The sequence below is a fragment of the Chiloscyllium punctatum genome, chromosome 19 (genome assembly GCF_047496795.1).
Source record: "Chiloscyllium punctatum isolate Juve2018m chromosome 19, sChiPun1.3, whole genome shotgun sequence".
In the NCBI taxonomy this organism is placed as follows: Eukaryota; Metazoa; Chordata; class Chondrichthyes; order Orectolobiformes; family Hemiscylliidae; genus Chiloscyllium; species Chiloscyllium punctatum.
The window spans coordinates 90,724,914-90,744,338 of NC_092757.1; the positions used below are offsets into that span (position 1 = coordinate 90,724,914).

At 43.4% G+C, this 19,425-nt stretch overlaps 1 protein-coding gene and 1 long non-coding RNA gene across 5 annotated transcripts in view; one reads left to right on the plus strand and one right to left on the minus strand.

Annotated features, from left to right (window-relative positions):
- Positions 1-4,841, plus strand: part of LOC140491608 (uncharacterized) — a 57,297-nt gene extending 52,456 nt beyond the window's left edge. Inside the window, exon 4 of the long non-coding RNA XR_011963341.1 lies at positions 315-4,841. This is a non-coding gene — a long non-coding RNA (uncharacterized lncRNA). The remainder of the gene's footprint in view (positions 1-314) is intronic.
- bcas3 (BCAS3 microtubule associated cell migration factor) overlaps positions 1-19,425 on the minus strand; it is a 1,192,206-nt gene that overhangs the window by 8,127 nt on the left and 1,164,654 nt on the right. The gene's annotated exons all lie outside the window — the stretch shown is intronic.

Genomic DNA, 19,425 nt, shown 5'->3' on the forward strand with positions numbered 1-19,425 from the left:
TTCCTGCTAATACTAGCCACCCACTCGCGAGTTACTCAAGTGACCATGCTCTCGGAAAACTGAAAAAAAAACTTGAACTTGTAGAATAACCTTTAACAGCTGCAACATACACATAAAGCTTTACAACTAATTAAATAATTTTGAATTGTAGGGATTTAGGAAGCAAAGCAGCCAGTTTATATACAGCGAGATTCCACAGCAATAATGCAATAAACGGCAACAATCTGTTTGTTTAGTGAAGCTGAGAGAGGAATAAATATTGGTCAGCACGTTGCTTTTCTTTGAAATAATGCCATTGAATCTTTTACATCCAGATGACAGGGCAGACGGGTCGTGGTTGTAAGTTTAACTCAGGAACAAGAACCCCAGCTGACTTCCACCCTACAGCACCCCCTCTCGCCCCACCGCAGCCGAGTAGGGTGTGTCACCAGACGAAGTCAGCAATGGCCAGAGATTGAAGCAGGCCTGTGAGACTCAGTTCTGTGCTGGAGTGTGCAATTACCCACTGAGTCATCACGTACTGGAAGCCGATTCTTTCACAAAAAGCGACAGCAATGGTTTCATTAAAGAGGACTGAGGGAGAAGAAAGAACGTCGAGGGGTGCGTTATGCCCCGCTCAATGACTCACTGCTCTGACTAAAAATCTCTCAATAAGAGGCAACATCTGGAATCTATGCTTGAAGTTTGCTTTTGATTACTGGAATGAATGTTTAATCTATTTAGTACTCTGCAGGCACTGTTTCCTGATTCAGGAAATGTGGAGGGGGCAGGTGGCGTGTTTCTGTGTCCACATTAATGCTTTTCTGACACCCAACAACTGGAGCTGGAGACGGGGGTGGCCTGCTATTCCTTCTTTGGAGATAAATCTCCTTTAAAGCAACTCCACTTCCCCATTGATGGCACAAGCAAACCTTCGAGGTACTTGATGACAGGCTATTATTCCTCTCTCACAGTTCAGAGGGACTAATGACAAAATTCTTGGATGTTTTTTCGAGGATGGAGGTAGATGCTTGTTAAGGAAGGGAGTGAAAGATTATCAGGGTGGGTGTGACGGTGGAATTCGGGTTACAATCAGATCAGCCATTATCTTATTGAACAGCTGAGTAGGACTGAGTGGCTGAATGGCCAGCTCCTATTTTATATGGTCATACGTAAAATTAGCTTAATTGATGCAGCACACACCAGACAGAGATTGTACATACTTCAACAACTGTTCAGTTGAGGTCAATAATTTGGCTTGCAGGATCAAAGGCTCTGAAACCCAATGGCACAGCGAATCATTATCTCTGTACCAGAAGACTCATAGACTCAAAGCGGATCGGTCAGTCCAATCATACCAACTAGATATGTTAAATTAATCTAGTCCCATTTGCCAGCACTTGGCCCATATCCCTCTAAACCCTTCCTATTCATATATCCATTCAGATGTCTTTTAAATGTAATTGTACCAGCCTCCACCACTTCCTCTGACAGCTCATCCCATACACACACCACCCTCTACATGAAAAATGCCCCTTATGTCCATTTATATCTTTCCCCCTCACCTTAAATCTATGCCCTCTAGTATTGGACTCCCCTACCCTGGGAAAAAGACCTTGGCTATTCACCCTATCCATGCCTCTCAGTTCCTACGGTGGCAGGGGAAGGTGCCAGGATTGGAGGGTGGGTTGTTTGGGGGCGTGGACCTGACCAGGTAGTCGCGGAGGGAACCGTCTTTGCGGAAGGTGGAAAGGGGTGGGGAGGTTTGGAGGTGGCAGAAATGTCGGCCGATGATTTGGTTTATGCGAAGGTTGGTAGGGTGGAAGGTGAGCACCAGGGGCGTTCTGTCCTTGACACCGCAGGAACTGTAAAACCTGCGCCCATACCTCCTTCCTCACCTCTATCCAAGGCCCTAAAGGAGCCTTCCACATCCATCAAAGTTTTACTTGCACATCCACTAATATCATTTATTGTATCCGTTGCTCCCGATGCGGTCTCCTCTACATTGGGGAGACTGGGCGCCTCCTAGCAGAGCGCTTTAGGGAACATCTCCGAGACACCCGCACGAATCAACCACACCGCCCCGTGCCCCAACATTTCAACTCTCCCTCCCACTCTGCTGAGGACATGGAGGTCCTGGGCCTCCTTCACCGCCTCTCCCTCACCACCAGACGCCTGCAGGAAGAACGCCTCCTTCCGTCTCAGAACACTTCAACCCCAGGGCATCAATGTGGACTTCAACAGTTTCCTCATTTCCCCTTCCCCCACCTCACCCTAGTTCTAAACTTCCAGCTCAGTAACTGTCCCCATAACTTGTCTGGACTTTTCCTACCTGCCTAAGTTCTTTTCCACCTATCCACTCCACCCTCTCCTCCTTGACCTATCACCTTCATCCCCTCCCCCACTCACCCATTGTACTCTATGCTACTTTCTCCCCACCCCCACCCTCCTCTAGCTTATCTCTCCATGCTTCAGGCTCACTGCCTTTATTCCTGATGAAGGGCTTTTGCCCGAAACGTCAATTTCGAAGCTACTTGGATGCTGCCTGAACTGCTGTGCTCTTCCAGCACCACTAATCCAGAATCTGGTTTCCAGCATCTGCAGTCATTGTTTTTACCTCGTACTCTAAAAGTGGCCTAACCAATATCCTGTAGAGTCGCAACATGACCTCCCAACTCCTATACTCAATTTACTGAACAATGAAGGCAAACACCTTCTTTGCTACCCTGTGACTTCACCCTTAACGAACTATGAACCTGCATCCCCAGGTCTCTTTAATCAGCAACACTCCCCAGGACCTGACCATTAAGTGTATAAGTCCTGCCCTGATTTGCCTTACCAAAGTACAACACCTCACATCTATCTAAATTAAACTCCATGTGTCACTCCTCGGCCTATTGGCCCATCTGATCAAGGCCCCGTTATAATCTGAGATAATCTTTTTCACTGTTCATTACCCCACCAATTTGGCTGTCATATGCAAACTTACTAACCATACTTCCTATATTTACATACAAATCATTTATATAAATGACAAAAAGCAGTAGACCCAGCATCAATCCTTGCAGCACACCACTGGTCACAGGCCTCCAGTCTGAAAAAGGAACCTTCCAACACTATCCTCTGTTTCAGACATTAAAGCCAATTTTGTATCTAAATGGCTAGCTGTCCATGGATTCCATTTGATTTCACCTTGCTATCCAGTCTACTATGCGGAGCCTTGTCCAACAGCATGCTCCAGTCCAAATAGATAATGTGCATAGCCCTGCCTTCATCTATCTTCTTTATCACTTATTCAAAAAACTCAATGAAATTAGTGAGACATAATGCTTTCCTCCAAGGTTATTTTTATAACCTTTAAACTCAAACTTAATCTTTTTCCTTTCATGTCAGCTGTCTGTCTCCCACCAATGACACAAAAGGGGTCACTTTCATTCATCAGTACAAGGATGGAAAATCGAGGCTTAAGCACTCAGACAAAATCCAACAATGAACTCAGCAAAACATCTTGACATTTATCTAAATTAAACTCCATCTGACATTCCTCGGCTCATTGGCCCATCTGATCAAGATCCCATTGTACTCTGAGGTGACCTTCTTCACTGTCCACTACACCACCAATTTTGGTCTCACCTGCAAACTTATTAACCATATCTCCTATATTCACATCCAAATCATTTGTATAATGACAAAAAGCAGTGGACTGAGCAACATTCCTTCTGGTGAGAATGTGGAACATTGAGTAAAATAGTACAGTTATGTCTAGGAGGATGCTAGTTAAACACAAGAGAGAAAGGAATTGGAGAATATTCTGCCAAAGGTGAGGTGAATCAGGGTGGGAAGAGGCTGACATTGCAGAAACACCTGCATAGACTGGTTGGGCTGAATGCCTTGTTTCTGATCTGTAAATTCTATATAATTCTCAGTCACACTTCAATTGGAGGAAAATCGAGGCCAGTCGTGCAAATAAATGAAAATGATCTGTTTGCAGTATAAGTAAATAATCCTGCAGATGTCACTGATCTCTGGATGCTGCTCCATGGTTAGTGGTTGTGTAATCCTTAAGTGTGTCCTGAACAGTCAGGAAGGAATATGGATACATGAAAGTGGAACAAGAGTAGGCACCTTGGGTGTTTGAGCCTGCTCCACCATTCAATAACATCATAGCTGATCTGATTTTAACCTCAGTTCTATATTCCTGTATATTCCTGATAACCTATCTACCTCTGCCTTAAAAATAATTCAGTAATCTGCATTCACTACGTTTTGAGGAAGGGAATTCTAAAGACTTGCAACCCACTGAGAGAGAAAAAAAATGTTTCCTCATCTCTGTCTTAAATGGGCGATCCCTTATGAGCCCAAGTTCTAGATTTTCCCACATCATTGAACATCATTTTGATATCTACCCGGTCAAGTCCTCTCAGGATCTTATGTTTCATAGAGTCAAGGTCATAGACTCATCCAACATGGAAACAGACGCTTTGGTCCAACTCATTAATGCTGACCAAGTTTTCCAAACTAAACTAGTCCCACTTGCCTTGGTTTGACCCACATCCCTCTAAACCTTCCCTGTCCAAATGTCTTTTAAATATTGTAACTGTACCTGCATGTACCACTTCCTCCATAGAATACAGGCCTAGCCTGTCTAACCTTTCCTGATAAGGTAATCAGCTCATTCCAGGTATTAGGAAACCTTCACTGAACTGCTACCAATGCACTAACATCCTTGAATAAGTACGATGGCCTGTGTACTATGCTTAGTACTTCAGATGTGGTCTCATGAATGCCTTGTTTAACTGAAGTATAATCTCCCTACTCTTGCATTCAATTTCCTTCACAATAAACTATAACATTGTATTAGCTTTCTTGATTACTTGCCGTATTTTAGAATTGTTACAATATTTAAGCTAGGGACAATGTCCATGGCAGGCATATCCACTCAATACAGGACAGTTCTTTATAATTGATGGTGCTGCTAAGAAAAACCTTCCTTTGAGGGATTCATGCCTATTTTGCCAAGGTTGGTCCAACAACTGTCCATCCTGATGTTAGGTATGACAATAAACAACAAATTCTGGAGTGACTTTGGGCAATTGCAACTTAACTTGCATGGATTCTGATCCATTGTTTAAAGCTGTTCATGGCTCAACACGAAACTGACAATTTCATCCATTGATGCTATAATTACAACTCTGGAGACTGGAAGGGTGAAGCTGGTCTGCTTTTCAAATCCTGGGCTTATGACACATGGAATAATACAGTACAAAAGGAGGCAATTTTCATCATTGGGCCTGTGCTAATCCTCCAATTATTTACATTCAGCTGGATTTTCACCCAGGGCACTGCAAATGTTTTCCTTTCACTTATTTATCTTTTTGCTGGAATCAATCATCAATTTTCTTTTGAATGTTACTACTGAATCTGTTTATACAATTCTTTCCAGGTAACACAGTGCCAGGAAAGCATAATGAGAACCTGATCCTGAACTTAACCACAATGAAGTGTCTCTTGGCCAAAATGGGGTACTCTTGTGGCACTGTCTGCCAGCCACAATATCCTTTAGGGAGAGGTGGAATGAAATCTGTAAGAAAGTAAAAACTGAAAGCATGGCCCGATTTCACTTTCTTTGCAGACCTCTTGGTCTTATATCAGAAACATACTTTTCAGTTTTGTGAACCTCCACCCCCTAATCTTTGTTGAATTCAGGAAGTTAAAGTCCTAATTTGATTGTGTGTTGAGACTAATGAATTATCCCACACTAATACTTGACTTATCCTGTCTGATTTTCCATCTTCATCTGGTGCATGGACCAGCTGTCTCTGGTTAGACGTCTCAGCATTAACTGCATCGCATCCAATTGAAAAATAAACATAGGCCAAAGCTGTAATCAGACTCTCAGCCTTTTTCAGTCAGCTCCTGCATTTGAAATTTATGGTTTGTGCAATTTCTGGCTTTTTTATTTCCATCACCCACTCTATTCTGTCATCTCTTTCCCTCCAGGAGTCTCCTGTCCACCTGGTCTCCTTGATGTGGGTGGAATAGTGAGTGACCCATTCTGTGCTCAGCTGACAACACAATGAGATGGCCAGTTTCCCAGATAAGGAGTGGGAGAAATGTGTTACCACCAAAGAGTGGAAATTACATTACCCATGAACCTCTCGGAAGCTACACTGACCCCACTGTACACTGCTGGGACCATGATCTTATTTTGCTGGCCGTGAGAATTTTGCATAGAATGAATTTTGGGAAGTGTCTAAGAAATGAACATCACAATAATTAGGAATTAACTGACAATCTCATTGACTGGGTTTTTTGAAGAAGTAACAAAGAAGATTGATGAGGGCAGGGTTGTGGACGTGATCCATATGAACTTCATGTAAGGTGTTCAACATGTTTCCACATGGTAGATTGGTTGGCAAAGTTAGATCTCATGGAATACATGGACAGCTAGCCATTTGGATACAGAACTGGTGAAATGGTAGGAGACAGAGGATGGTGGTGGAGGGTTGCTTTTCAGATGGAAGCCTGTGATCAGTGGTGTGCCATAAGTATCGGTGCTGGGTTGACTACTTTTCGTCATTTGTATAAATGATTTGGATGTGAACATAGGAGGTATAGTTAGTAAGTTTGTAGGTGACACTAAAATTGGAGGTGTAGTGGACAGCAAAGAAGGTTACCTCAGAGTACAACAGGATCTTGATCAGATGGGCACATGGGCTGAGGAGTGGCAAATGGAGTTTAATTTAGATAAATGCGAGGTGCTGCATTTTGGAAAAGCAAATCAGAGCAGGACAATACACTTTATGAAAAGATCTATGGGAGTGTTACTAAATAAAGTGATCTTGGAGTGCAGGTTCATAGTTCCTTGAAAGTAGAGTTGCAGGTAGATACGATAGTGAAGAAGGTGTTTATTATGCTTTCCTTTATTAGTCAGAGCATTGAGTATAGGAGTTTGGAGGTCATGTTGTGGCTGCACAGGACATTGGTTAGGCCACTTTTGGAATACTGATCTTCCTATTGGAAGGATGTTGTGAAATTTGAAAGGGTTGAGAAAAAATTTACCAGGATGTTGCCAGGGTTGGAGAATTTGAACTATAGGGAGAGGTTGAATAGGCTGGGGCTCTTTTCCCTGGACCGTCGGAGGCTGAGGGGTGACCTTATAGAGGTTTATAAAATCATGAAGGGCATTGGTAGGATAAATAGACAAGGTCTTTTCTCTGGGTTGGGGGAGTTCAGAACCAAAGGGCATAGGTTTAGGGTGATAGGGGGGAAAGATATAAAAGGGACCTAAGGGGCAACATTTCACGCAGAGGGTGGTGAGTGTATGGAATGAGCTGGTAGAGGAAGTGGTGGAGACTGGTACAATTACAGCATTTAAAAGGCATCTGGATGAGTATATGAATAGGGTTTAGAGGGATACGGACCATATGCTGACAAATGGGACTAGATTAGGTTGGAATATCTGGTTGACATGGATGAATTGGACAGAAGGGTCTGACTCTATGAATCCACAAAGGATGGCTTGTGTAGTGAATGGGAATATTTGCATTGTCATATTTGGAGTCCTTCTGAATATTAAGTGAGCACTCATATGCATCTGATCTACATGTCTTTTGAAAATGCGTGCAGTATGAAGGGAGTCTTGAGGATGCCATCGTTGAGATGACACATTAAAGCCAGGGCATTATTTCAAAGAGTTCTCCTTGTGAACTAGCCAATATTCATGTCTCGACTGCAACTATTATGTGGTCATTATTTCATTGTGGTTTTTGTGAGCTTACTGTATGCAAATTGGTTACTGTGCTTTCATTGGTTGTAAAATGCTTTTGAAAATCTAAAAGTCATGGTAACTGCCATAGAAATGCAAGTATTGCATACTGGAGCCTACCCATCATCACAGAACAAATTCTGTGCCAAATTCTGCCCCCGCTGTAGCCTTTCAATCAATGGAATGCATGTTGTTGAATTAGCCTGAGCAGTCAGCATAACCAATTACTTCTAATGACTAGAAAATCAGGAATGTCTTGAATGGGAGGCAGTGACAACTGAGCCCAGATCTCTTGTCTCCATTTTTCTCAATCTTGCAAATTGTATCTTCATGTATCATTGAGGTAACACTGAAGTAATGCCCTCTGAAGGTATTACTCACTGTAGTGGACTCTAGACAGTGGGAGGCACACTTCAGGCATGTACATAATTGATGACAGTAATGGAAATGGAAGCAACAGGATGAATTTTGGAAGCCTGGGAAGGACCTTATCAAATAATAGAGCAGGCTCGATGGGCTGAATTACCTTGCTCTTCTATTTCCTATGATCTTGTATCTTTATCACACCTCAAAGATGATGAAATACGTGTGCTGAAATTTCAGGCCCAGAGGGCTGAGCATGCAGGTTTGAAATGCAAAGTTTTGTGCTGCCAACCTGGGTACCAGCTGCACAAGTAGTGGATACCAAATCTGGTCAGTTAAAGCCCTTTAGATCTTATTGGCAGATGGATGCTTTGGTGAACAGTGTAGCTGGGTGGAGGTGGCCTCTTGACTTCCTTCGAGACCACCCCTACTTGTCATTTAGCTGCAGAAGGCCTTATACAATGGCCATTGAGGCCATTTTTAAAGTTTGAAGTAAAAAATTTGGAGAGAGGCCACTTCTACCTTGTGGTGCTTTCTCTCTCACTTATCTGAGATGACAGGCTGCTGCTTCTTTAGTGCTCGAGAGCTTCCCATTGGTTCTCTAACTTAAACAGCACCCTCTGTCCATTTATTGGACAATTTGGGCAAAATCACAAAGGACTGTCTGTTCGAGACACCATGTGGGTTTCTGATCTGCTTTTGACCATGATTGCTTGGCCTCAAAATCATGCCTATGAAGTGTCCACATTAATAAAAAAATTCAAAGTTTCTATTTTTTTAACAAACTTATTTTTGGAAATTCCACAGTAAATAACTCACCTCCTGTCTCTCCAAAGCCAATGTCCACTCTTTCCAAGACAGCAATCAGGAGTGTGATGGAATAATCTCTACTTGTCTGGACAAGTATAGCTCCCAACAATGGTCAAGAAGTTCAACATCACCAAAGGCAAAGCACCTTATCACACCTTATACATTCACTCCCACCACTGACCAAATAAAATAAACACAGCGTGGCAACATTACATACTATGTCTGAAATGTACTGCAACTGTTTGCCAAAACATCTTCAACAATACCTTTCAAATCTGTGACTTCTACCAACTAGAAGGTCATGGGCAGCAGACAAGGGGAACAGACCTGCAAGTTTTCCACCAAGCCACACCCCACTCTCAGTTGGAACTGTATTGTGGTTCCTTCATTGATACTGGATCAAATCCTGGAACTCTTTCTGTAACAGCACTTTAGGCATGCTTACACCCTGTAGGCAGTCCATAGTCACCTTCTCAAAGACAATTAGGGATGGTCAACAAAGACCCTTCTGAAAAAGGATCACTGGATCCGAAATATTAACTTTGATTTCTCTCCATAGATGCTGTCAGACCTGCGGAGTTTTTCCAGCAATTTCTGTTTTTGTTTTTGTTTCTGATTTCCAGCATCCGCAGTTCTTTTTTTTTATGATCAACAAATGTTGTCCTTGCCAGCAATTCTCACATCTCATGAATGAATAAAAGAAATTCTGATTTCTTCCAGCCTACATTCATTCATCTCCATTCAATCATTCCTTCCTCAGTGTAATTATTGCTGAATGCCTGTAATACTGCCTTCAATTTCTCTTCATAATCTCCCCCTCTCTGTGCCCCTTCTGTCTGTTCATTCACCATTTTGACTTTGCTCTTTTACTCAAAATGAGCTACAATATTTTCACTTTTACGACTCTCAGCATACTTCTTTCCATTTCACTCCCCTACAGCTCACTCTTCATGTATGAACTTCAGCAGGGAGTACTGACAGACTGCTTGTCTGCAGTGAACACCTATAGCAGAAGTCAGATTACCTTTTCCAGTCACTGTCCATGGCACTGAGACTACTTATACTCTTCAAATACTGCCCCCGAAGACAGACAGTTTGCTCAATAGGGACTGAACTTGGAAGCTTCCTGGTCTGAAGTAACAATATAGCAGGCCGAATGCTGCACTTAGTCTGTCTCACTAACTGTCAAATGTTTAAACATACAGTACGGTGACGGTGACCTTTTGCAGTTAACCATCCATGCAAATACATATTGACACAAAAGCAGGCCCAGCTCCAGCAGCTCTGACACCCACTCACTTGGCCACTAGTCAGCCAACCCCTTCCTCGGAAAAAAGGCCAGGACATCACCTCCTTCTAATTTATCTGAAGCATGGACCTTACTCAGCACAATTATTGTGTGTGTGTGTGTGTCTGTGTGTGTGTGTGTGCCTGTGTTAGTTTTACCATTATTTTAATTGTAGTATCACTTTAAAGATTCTCAGAAGTTTATGTGGGCTTGGCTTTAGAATCCACTGATCTGTGGTGATTGCAAGTGGCAGAAATCTTTGTCGGCAAAGGAGGTTTTGAAGTCTCTTCGTTGCAATGGGTGGGTCATGACCCTTAATTACTGCCATCTTAAGACTTCCCATAAGAAGTACTGAAAATAATTTAACGGTTATGCATCTTTAAGATTTTTTTCTCACGTTAAAAATAATCTGCCTATTTATGGGAAATGGGATTTCTTTCCCCCCAGTGCTGTTTTGTTTTGATAGCTGGGAAAGGTGTGTGGGTTGCAGCAGTGTGAGAAGAGCTGATGGCTAGGTCTCAGCAATAAGTGATTTCAGCAGCTCAGTGTTAATACAGGACTAACGATGATTAACTACCGATTTGATCGCTGTGGCCTGACTCTCTGCTTAATGATGTATCTCTGGTTTATGGACTTTGGTTTTTAGATGAACTGTTTCACATTCCTCCCCATTTCACTGAACACTTGAATTTCAACATGGATTGTCCCGAACTCCAGTAAAATACTTAGTAGGAAATCAGTGGCAAGCCTCTCCACTCCTGAAGAAATTGCATCCAAGGTTGTTTTCAGCTGATTATAAAATAAACGTATCCATTTATGTAGCACCTTTAACCTGGTATAAAATATCTAACATCAGAACAGTAATTAGAGAAAAACTTGACAATGGGCCAAAAAAGGAGATTTTAGGACGAATCAAAAGACTGGTCAAAAGGTAGGCGTTGAGTAGCATCTTAGAATATGGGACGGGGTGAAGTGATTTAGAACTCACAGCCAATACAGCTGAAGGCACAAGCCAATGCCGAGATGTAGGATGTGGGGGATGCACAAGAAGCCTGAACTAGGGAAACATAGCGATCTCAGAGAATTACAGATGATTAGACAGATTGGTGAGATGAAGTTAAAAAGGACTGGAACTCCAAGATGACAATTTTAAACTGGAAACATTGTCAGCAAACACTGAATTGATGGGCAAATGGGATTTGGTGTGAATTAGGATACAGACAACAGAGCTTTGGATGAGCAAGTCCAAAGAAAGTGAAAGAGGATGATTGGTTAGAGCAGCAGAGTTTTATTGGTCAATCAACCCTATTAATTGTCACAGCAAGATATCAAAAGTCAGAAGAGGTTGAGGAGCTGCTTTGAATGACCTCTGGATAAAAGTAGAGAATTAAATATCTTGAATACTTTCAACATGATTCTATAAAGATTCCACCCACATGTAACAAAACCTATTTACAACATCATATAGTACAGTCACTGCCATGTAACTTGAGGCATCTCTAGATAGATTCAGAAAATAAAATTCCAATGCAAGACCCCCTTCAGCTTCAGACATTTACACAATCAGGACCATTATCAAACAGATCTTGTCAAGTGTGCCAGGAAGAGCTGAATCCTACTCTGAATCAGGAACTAACCTTCAGATCAAGCACGAGCAAGCCTAGATAGTGACAGAGTGCCTGAGCCATAGTCCAAGATCACTTTTAATTTTTGGATGAGTCATTAAACCTAGGTACCATCTGCTTTCTCAGATAGATGCAAAAGATTCCATGGCACTAATACAAAGAGGAGAGGTGTTATCCCCAGGGTCTGGGCCAATAGTTATCAATAGAACAGATCATCTAACCATTATCTTGTTCGCAGGAATTTGCTATGTGTAGATTAATTGGTGCATGCCTTACATTAAAAAAGTAACAATGCTTCAAAAGTACTTAATGGTTGAAACGTGCTTTGGGAAACAAATGATGGTGAAAAATGTAAGAAGAAAAGTAAATCTTTCTTCTTCTTTCCATTTTTATTTTTCATTTCTCTATTTCCTGGTACAACCCAGCTCAACACAGGGGAGGTGGATCATTCTTCAGTTAAATGTAGATTTCCAAACCCATAAAGTAGATGGCCTTTAACATGATGGATAATGATCTCCAACACAAGTTGAGAACTAAGATGGAGAAGGAACAGAAAGAAGTGCTTCATTTTTTATGGTCCCAGGATGTCCAAAAGCACTTCAAGTCAATAAATGCTCATATGTAGCTGCTGTTGGAATGAAGGGAAGTGTGACATCCAATTTTCACCCAGAAAGCTCCCAAAACAGCAATGAGATAATTGACCAAATTATTTTTCCAAATATGTGGACCAGAAAATCGTGAGAATCTCACCTACGCGTAGTGTTATAGAATTGTTTATATCCACTGAGAGGACAAAGGAAGACTTGGTTTAAGGAGTCATTTAAATGACATGATCTCTGACAATGCAGTTCTCCATTAGTAATATGCAGTAGTTTCAGCCTTTGCTATATGTCTCTGAAATTATGTGCAGAAGTCTTTTAAGTGAGACTGGATTTCATTACTTTCTGATGTAGAAAGGACAATAAAGATCAATCACAATTAAACTTTTTTGCTTTTTCATAGCAATCAAAGGCCACTGTCCACTGAAGGCTCAATCCAAACACAGGCCCCAATTAGAAATGTCTTGTTGTACAGAATGGTATTAAGAGGGTTAACTTTGTTGTCTCTATTCAAATTCACATCAAGTACATTCGCCAACACTCCTGTATTTGTTTAGTGCCTGGTCCACTTCCTTCATTGATTTTAAAATTCTCATCCTTATTGTTCATTCCTCCTTGTCCCTCTTGTCCCTCTCTAAATCTGAAAAGTAGGTGCCTTCATTTGGCTGGATCTAAGCTCTGGAATGCCCTTACTAATCCTCCCTAACTCACTTACCTCCTTTAAGACACTCTTTAAAATCTCCCTCCTGACCAAACCTTTTGTCCAAGCTTTTGATGTATTGCACCATAGACCTTAGCGAGTTTTGAGAAGATTTGTAGCTCAGGTTGAGGATTTGGATGTAGGTTTGCTCGCTGAGCTGGATGGATCGTTTCCAGATGTTTTGTCACCTTACTAGGTAACACGCAAAGCTTTTGATCACCTGTTCTTTTGTGGCTCAGAGTCAAATTTTCTCTCGCAATATTCTTTAAAATGCGTTAATAGGTAGATTAAAGGTGGCCTCGAAAAATGCCTAGTTGAACATATCTTTGAGCTGAATCTTACATATTTTTGGTAAAGTGAGAATCCTGCTGTGTTCTGTGGAGTGTTTCTCCTTGCGAGGCTGAACGAGCCTTCTTGCTGTATCTTACTAAACCCACTGCATTAATTGGCATTTGTGATCTTGTGTGGACAGGTAGGAGGCTGGAAGAATACAGCAAGCCAGGCAGCATCAGGAGGTGGAGAAGTCAATGTTTTGGGTATAACCCTTCTTCAGGGATGGGGTGGGTGTAGGGGGAACTGCAGATAAAGGGAGTGGCAGGGGCAGGGTGATAAAGTGGCATAAGGTGAAGACAGGTAGAGGGTATGACCTGGTTGGTCAATGGGAAGAATGAATCCGATGGGTGACAGGGAGGAGAGGAAGGGGGGGGGGGGGGGGTGAGGGTCTGGGAAGGGAGTTGGAGAATGGGAAGGGAAGTTATTTGAAATTGGAGCACTCAATGTTGAGTCCTCCAGGCTGCAGGCTGCCCAGGCGGAAGATGAGGTGTGCTTCCTCCAACTTGTGGTTTGGTTCGTTGTGGCAATGGAGGAGGCCAAGGATGGTCATGTCGGGAAGGGAGTGGGAAGGGGAATTAAAATGGGTGGTGACTGAGAGATCCGGTCAGCCCTGCGAACCTGGCTGAGAGGCTAGGTGAACCGTTCCCTACGTTTACGTTTGGTCTCCCCGAAGTAGGGAAGACCACTTTGGGAGCACCTGATGCAGTGTCTCACCTGGAAGGACTGTTTGGGGCCCTGGATGGAGGTGAGGGGGTGGTGTATGGGCAGGATTTGTATCTTTTCTAGTTTCAGGAGAAGATACCTGGGGGTTCAGCGGGTGGGGGGGTAGTTGGAGTTGGCAGAAGTGTTTAAGGATGATGGCAGGTGGCAGGTGTGGACAAGGGGGACTCTGTTTTTATTGCCTTTGGAGGGGGTTTTAGAGCAGTGGAATTGGGATGGAGGTGGTGCAGTGTAGGGCTGTCTGGATGACAGAGGGAGAAAAAGCATGTTGTTTGAAATAGGTGGACATCTGGGTTGCTTGGGAGTGGAATGTATCCTCTTCCGAGCAGATGCAGTGGAGGCAGAGGGACTGGGAGAATAGGATGGAGTTCTTGCAGGATACTGGGTGGGAGAAGGTGTAGTCCAGGTAGTTATGGGAGTCTGTGGGTTTGTAGTAAATGTCCGTCTGGAGACTGTTGCCAGAGATGAAAATGGAGAGGTCAAGAAAGGGGAGGGAGATGTCCGAGATGAACCAAGTGAATTTAAGGGAAGGGTGGAAGTTGTAGGCGAAGTCAATGAACTGCTCCAGTTCAGCCTGGTTGCAGGACACTGCACCAATAAAGTCATTGATGTAACAGCAGAAGATTTGGGGCACAGGGCCTGTGTAAGTACTGAAAAGGGATTGTTTGACATAGCCAACAAAGAGACAAGTGTAACTAGGGCTTATCCAGGTGCCCATGGCCACCTCATGGATCGGAGGAAATGGGAATAGTTGAAGGAAAAGTTATTGAGGGTGAGGAGCAGTTCAATGAGGCGAAGGCGGGTCTTGGTGGAAGGGGATTGGAGGGGTCTGTTGGAGAGAAAGAAGTGGAGGGCCTGGAGACCATCATTGTGGGGTATGGATGTATATAAGGACTGCATGTCCATACTGAAGATAAAGCGCTGGGGGTCGGGGAACTAGAAGTTGCTGAAGAGGTGGAGGGCATGGTTGGTGACACGGATGTAGGGGGAAAGTGCCTGAACCAAGCGGGAGAGGATGGAGCCTTGGATCTCATGGCAGGAATCATTTCTGATTTCCATCCCATCTTACCATGCACTATTCCCAGAGATACCTGCTGCTCAGCAGAGGTCCTTCCTAAGATCAGCGTCCCCTCAGCTGTGCCATCTTCCAAAACTCAATGTGCACCACAAGAATGCTGCTATTTGTGCAGCTTGTTTGTGGAAGGAGTGAGGAGAGATGTTGGAGCTTATCTGAATGGACCCTATAGACACTTTGAGTTCTGCCTGTAGCCGCTTCATAGCACACTTTAGCATTACTCCTTAGGCATTAATGGTGCTAAATGGTTGGCATCAAGCACCAAATACATCATATGGGAGCAGGGGTAGGAACGTGGCATGCATGGCATAGGTGCACAGAACAGTACATCCAATGGTGACAGGGAGGTGTAACACAAAGGGGTGGTCAATGTTGCAGGATGGCCAGGAAGTAGGGACCTTGTGCGCCTGTTTTGCTAAGATTACAAGTGTTGGAGGGTAATGTTGTTCCCATGGGAACATTGGTTGCAGATGCAGGTCCCTCCCTCACAAGTCAGCTCACTTACCTCGCACATTGCAAGTTCCTTTGCAGCCGTTCTCCTCAAAATTGTGCTCTGCTCTTGTACTTCATGATTGGAATGATAGCGAGGGGTCCTCTGCCAGTGGTTTTCTGCTTCAGCATTAACTGACTGTTGGGACCCCAACATCAGCATCTCCTTTCTAGCTGCCAATTCTGTCAACCCCACAGATTTCATACTTTCCCATTTCATCACTCAAGCTGTGTACATGTGACTTCAACTGCAAAGCTGTTCTGCCATCCCTTCCCAAAGTACCCCATCCCCTTGAGTCACCTGACTTGCCAATGCTTGTAGATGCATGTGTGCCTGATTACAACAGTCCGTCCTCCCCAAACAAAGACGAGACAAAGGATTGACTGTCCCTGCTGAGGCATAGTCTCCCTGTGCAGCCAACCCTGAACAGACGCTGTGGGAAGCTGCCCTTGACTAACCATGCTGAGCCTCCATGAGTGCCCCATGAACTCCCCAAAGATTTTCTGATGGGTTAAACTGCTTGTTGCAAATGCTGTGTGTTTGGCATGAGGTTGAGGCCACATGGTACAAGTACCAGACTGATCATGGAATCATAGAACACCTACAGTGAGAAAAGAGGTCATTCAACCCATTAAGTGAGTAGTGACACTCCGAACAGCATCCCACCCAGAACCCAACCCCATCCTAACCCTATAATCTCACACTTATATGGGCCAATCCACCTAACCTGCACATCTTTGGACTATGTGAGGAAACTGAAGAACCCAGCAGAAACCTACGCACATGAATGACAGAACTTGTAAACTTCACACAGACAGCCACCCAAGGCAGGAATTGAACCCAGGTCCCTAGCACTGTGAGGGAGCAATACTAACCACTGAGCCATTGTGCTGTCAGTTCACTGTACCACACTGACATCTGGCTAGATTAACTCTGACTGTGGATTGTTGCATAGCATGACCCCTTGCCTTGTTGTGTGACTGTGTCAATTGCCAAGGGGAAAGTGAGGACTGCAGATGCTGGAGATCAGAGTTGAAAGTGTGCTGGAAAAGCACAGCGGGTCAGGCAGCATCCGAGGAGCAGGAGAATCTGTTCCTTTGATGCTGCCTGACCTGCTGTGCTTTTCCAGCACCACACTCTCGACTGTGTCAATTGCCAATGCAAGACATGGCACAGCAAGGCAAGGAATGCATGCTGTGGGCACACTGATAGGCATCATGGAGGAACAAGAGATCAGTCTCCATAAGCAACCTGGTCCATGCCATGAAATGGGCTCCTTTTCCTGTGTGGTACCTGTACCCAATGCAGCTGTACACTGCTGATGATGACCTCCTGAAAATGCTGTGTCAATGCCCATGGTGGAAAGCTACATGTGGTTGATGCTGATGGATTGTGCCATGCTCTGCAGTTTGGATGTGGGCAAGATGGAAGTCTTAGGGAACAATGGCAAGCTGAATCCCCCAAGTACCCACTCTGATTTTTCCCAACAGCTAGTGTGTATGATAACTTTGGTAAGATCACAAATTGTGCTCTGTTAGCTGTGAACAAACCATTTAGCAGCAATAATGAGCATCAATTGGGAATATTTCAATGAGCCAACACACACTGCAGCAGAGAGGAACTACGCAGAGCAGAGGAAAATCACCTATACTGTGTATTCAAAAAGGATGGGTACCCAATGAACACAGTCCGCTGATTTCTCAGCAACAAACCCAAACAAGGAGACAAAACACGTCCAGAAACCCTAGCCACTCTCCCCTACATCAAAGACATCTCGGAAATGACTGCCAGACTATTCAGACCCCTTAGCATCATGGTAGCCCACAAACCCACCAACACACTAAAACAGCAGCTAATGAACTGAAAGACCCTATACCGACAATGAGCAAAACTAATGTCATTTACAAAATACCGTGCAAGGACTGTAACAAACACTACATTGGACAAACAGGCAGAAAACTAGCTACCGGATTACATGAACACCAACTAGCCACAAAAAGACATAACCTTCTCTCATTAGTATCCTCACATACAGATGAGGAAGGACACCACTTCGACTGGGACAACACATCCATCCTAGGGCAAGCCAAACAAAGACACGCACGAGAATTCCTAGAAGCATGGCATTCCAACCGGAACTCTATCAACAAACACATTGAGCTAGACCCCATCTACCACCCCCTGAGAAAAGGACCAGGAAGTGACTTCACCACAGGAAATAACATCACCACAGAAAATGACATCACCAACCCAAAGAAACCCAGACATATAAATAGAAAGCAGGTTTTTCAACATTGCTTTGCATGAGGCCCACTGAAGATGTTACCTAGTAGGGTAATGATAAGTTTGGAAATGAACCTTGCAGCTCAGCGAGCAAACCTACATCCAAAACCTCAACCTGAGCTACAAGTCTTCTCAAAACTCGCTATGTCCAATTCAGGTTTTGGCCAGTTTTGTATCCCCCAGACATTGATAGTGGGGGATTCAGTGATGGTAATGGCATTGAATGTCAAGGAGAGATGATGGCATTCTTTCTAGCTGGAGATGGTCATTGCCTTGCACATGGGTGGCTTGAAGATTAATTAGCGCTGATTAACTCAAGCCCAATTGTTATCCATATCTTGGTGCCATGGACATGGACTACTTCAATCTCTGAGGAACTGTGAAAGGTCCACAGCATTGACCTCCAGTGCCTATATCATTTCTGACTACAGCACTGATTTCTTCCCTTGTTTATAAAGCTACATCACCTCCTTTTCCTTACTGTCTATCCTTCCAAAACACTAAGTACTCTTGGATATTCAATTCCTAGACCTGATCTCTCTGCAACCACATCTCAATACTCGCTACCAATCTTACTCATCATCTTTATTTGTGCTGTTAACTCATTAATTTTACTTCGAATGCCTCATGCATTCAGTTACAAAGTCTTTAAGTTTGTTCTATTATCAAATTTTCCTATATTTATGTAAGTCCTTGGAGCAAAATAATGTTCAATAGCGTGTGCTAGGCTCTCTTCTCATTGAGGATGGAGATATTTGTGGAGCACCATCCTCTTGTAAGTTGTTAAAATGTCTACCACCATTCATGGCTGGATGTGGCATGACTGCAGAGCTTCATCTGATTTGTTAGTTGTGGGATTGCTTAACTCTGGTTACTGCATACTGCTTTTGCTATTTGGCATGAAATCACATACTCTGCATTACAGCTTCACTAGCTTGACATCCTGTTTTTAGTTATGCCTGATGCTGCTCCTGGCATACTCCCTTCCACTCTGCACTGAACCAGATTTGACCTCTTACTTGACGATAATGGTAAAATGGGATGATATGTTCAGGCATGAGGTTACAGGTTGTGACTGGATACAATTCTGCTGTTGTGATGGCCTATAGTGCTTCATGGATGCTCAGTTTTGAGTTGCTTGATCTATTAGGAAGAATAGGCCATTCAACCCCTTGAGCCTGCTTCACTTCCAATAAAGTCATGACTAATCTTATTGTAACTTCAAATCCACATTCCCATTTATCCTGATAACTATTCACTCATTGCATTACAAGAATCTATTTAGCTTTGCTTTAAAAGCATTCAAGAACTCTTGTCTACCAACTTTTCAGGAAGAGAATTCCAAAGACTCACAACCCTCTGAGACCAAAAATGCAACTAATCTCTGTTTTA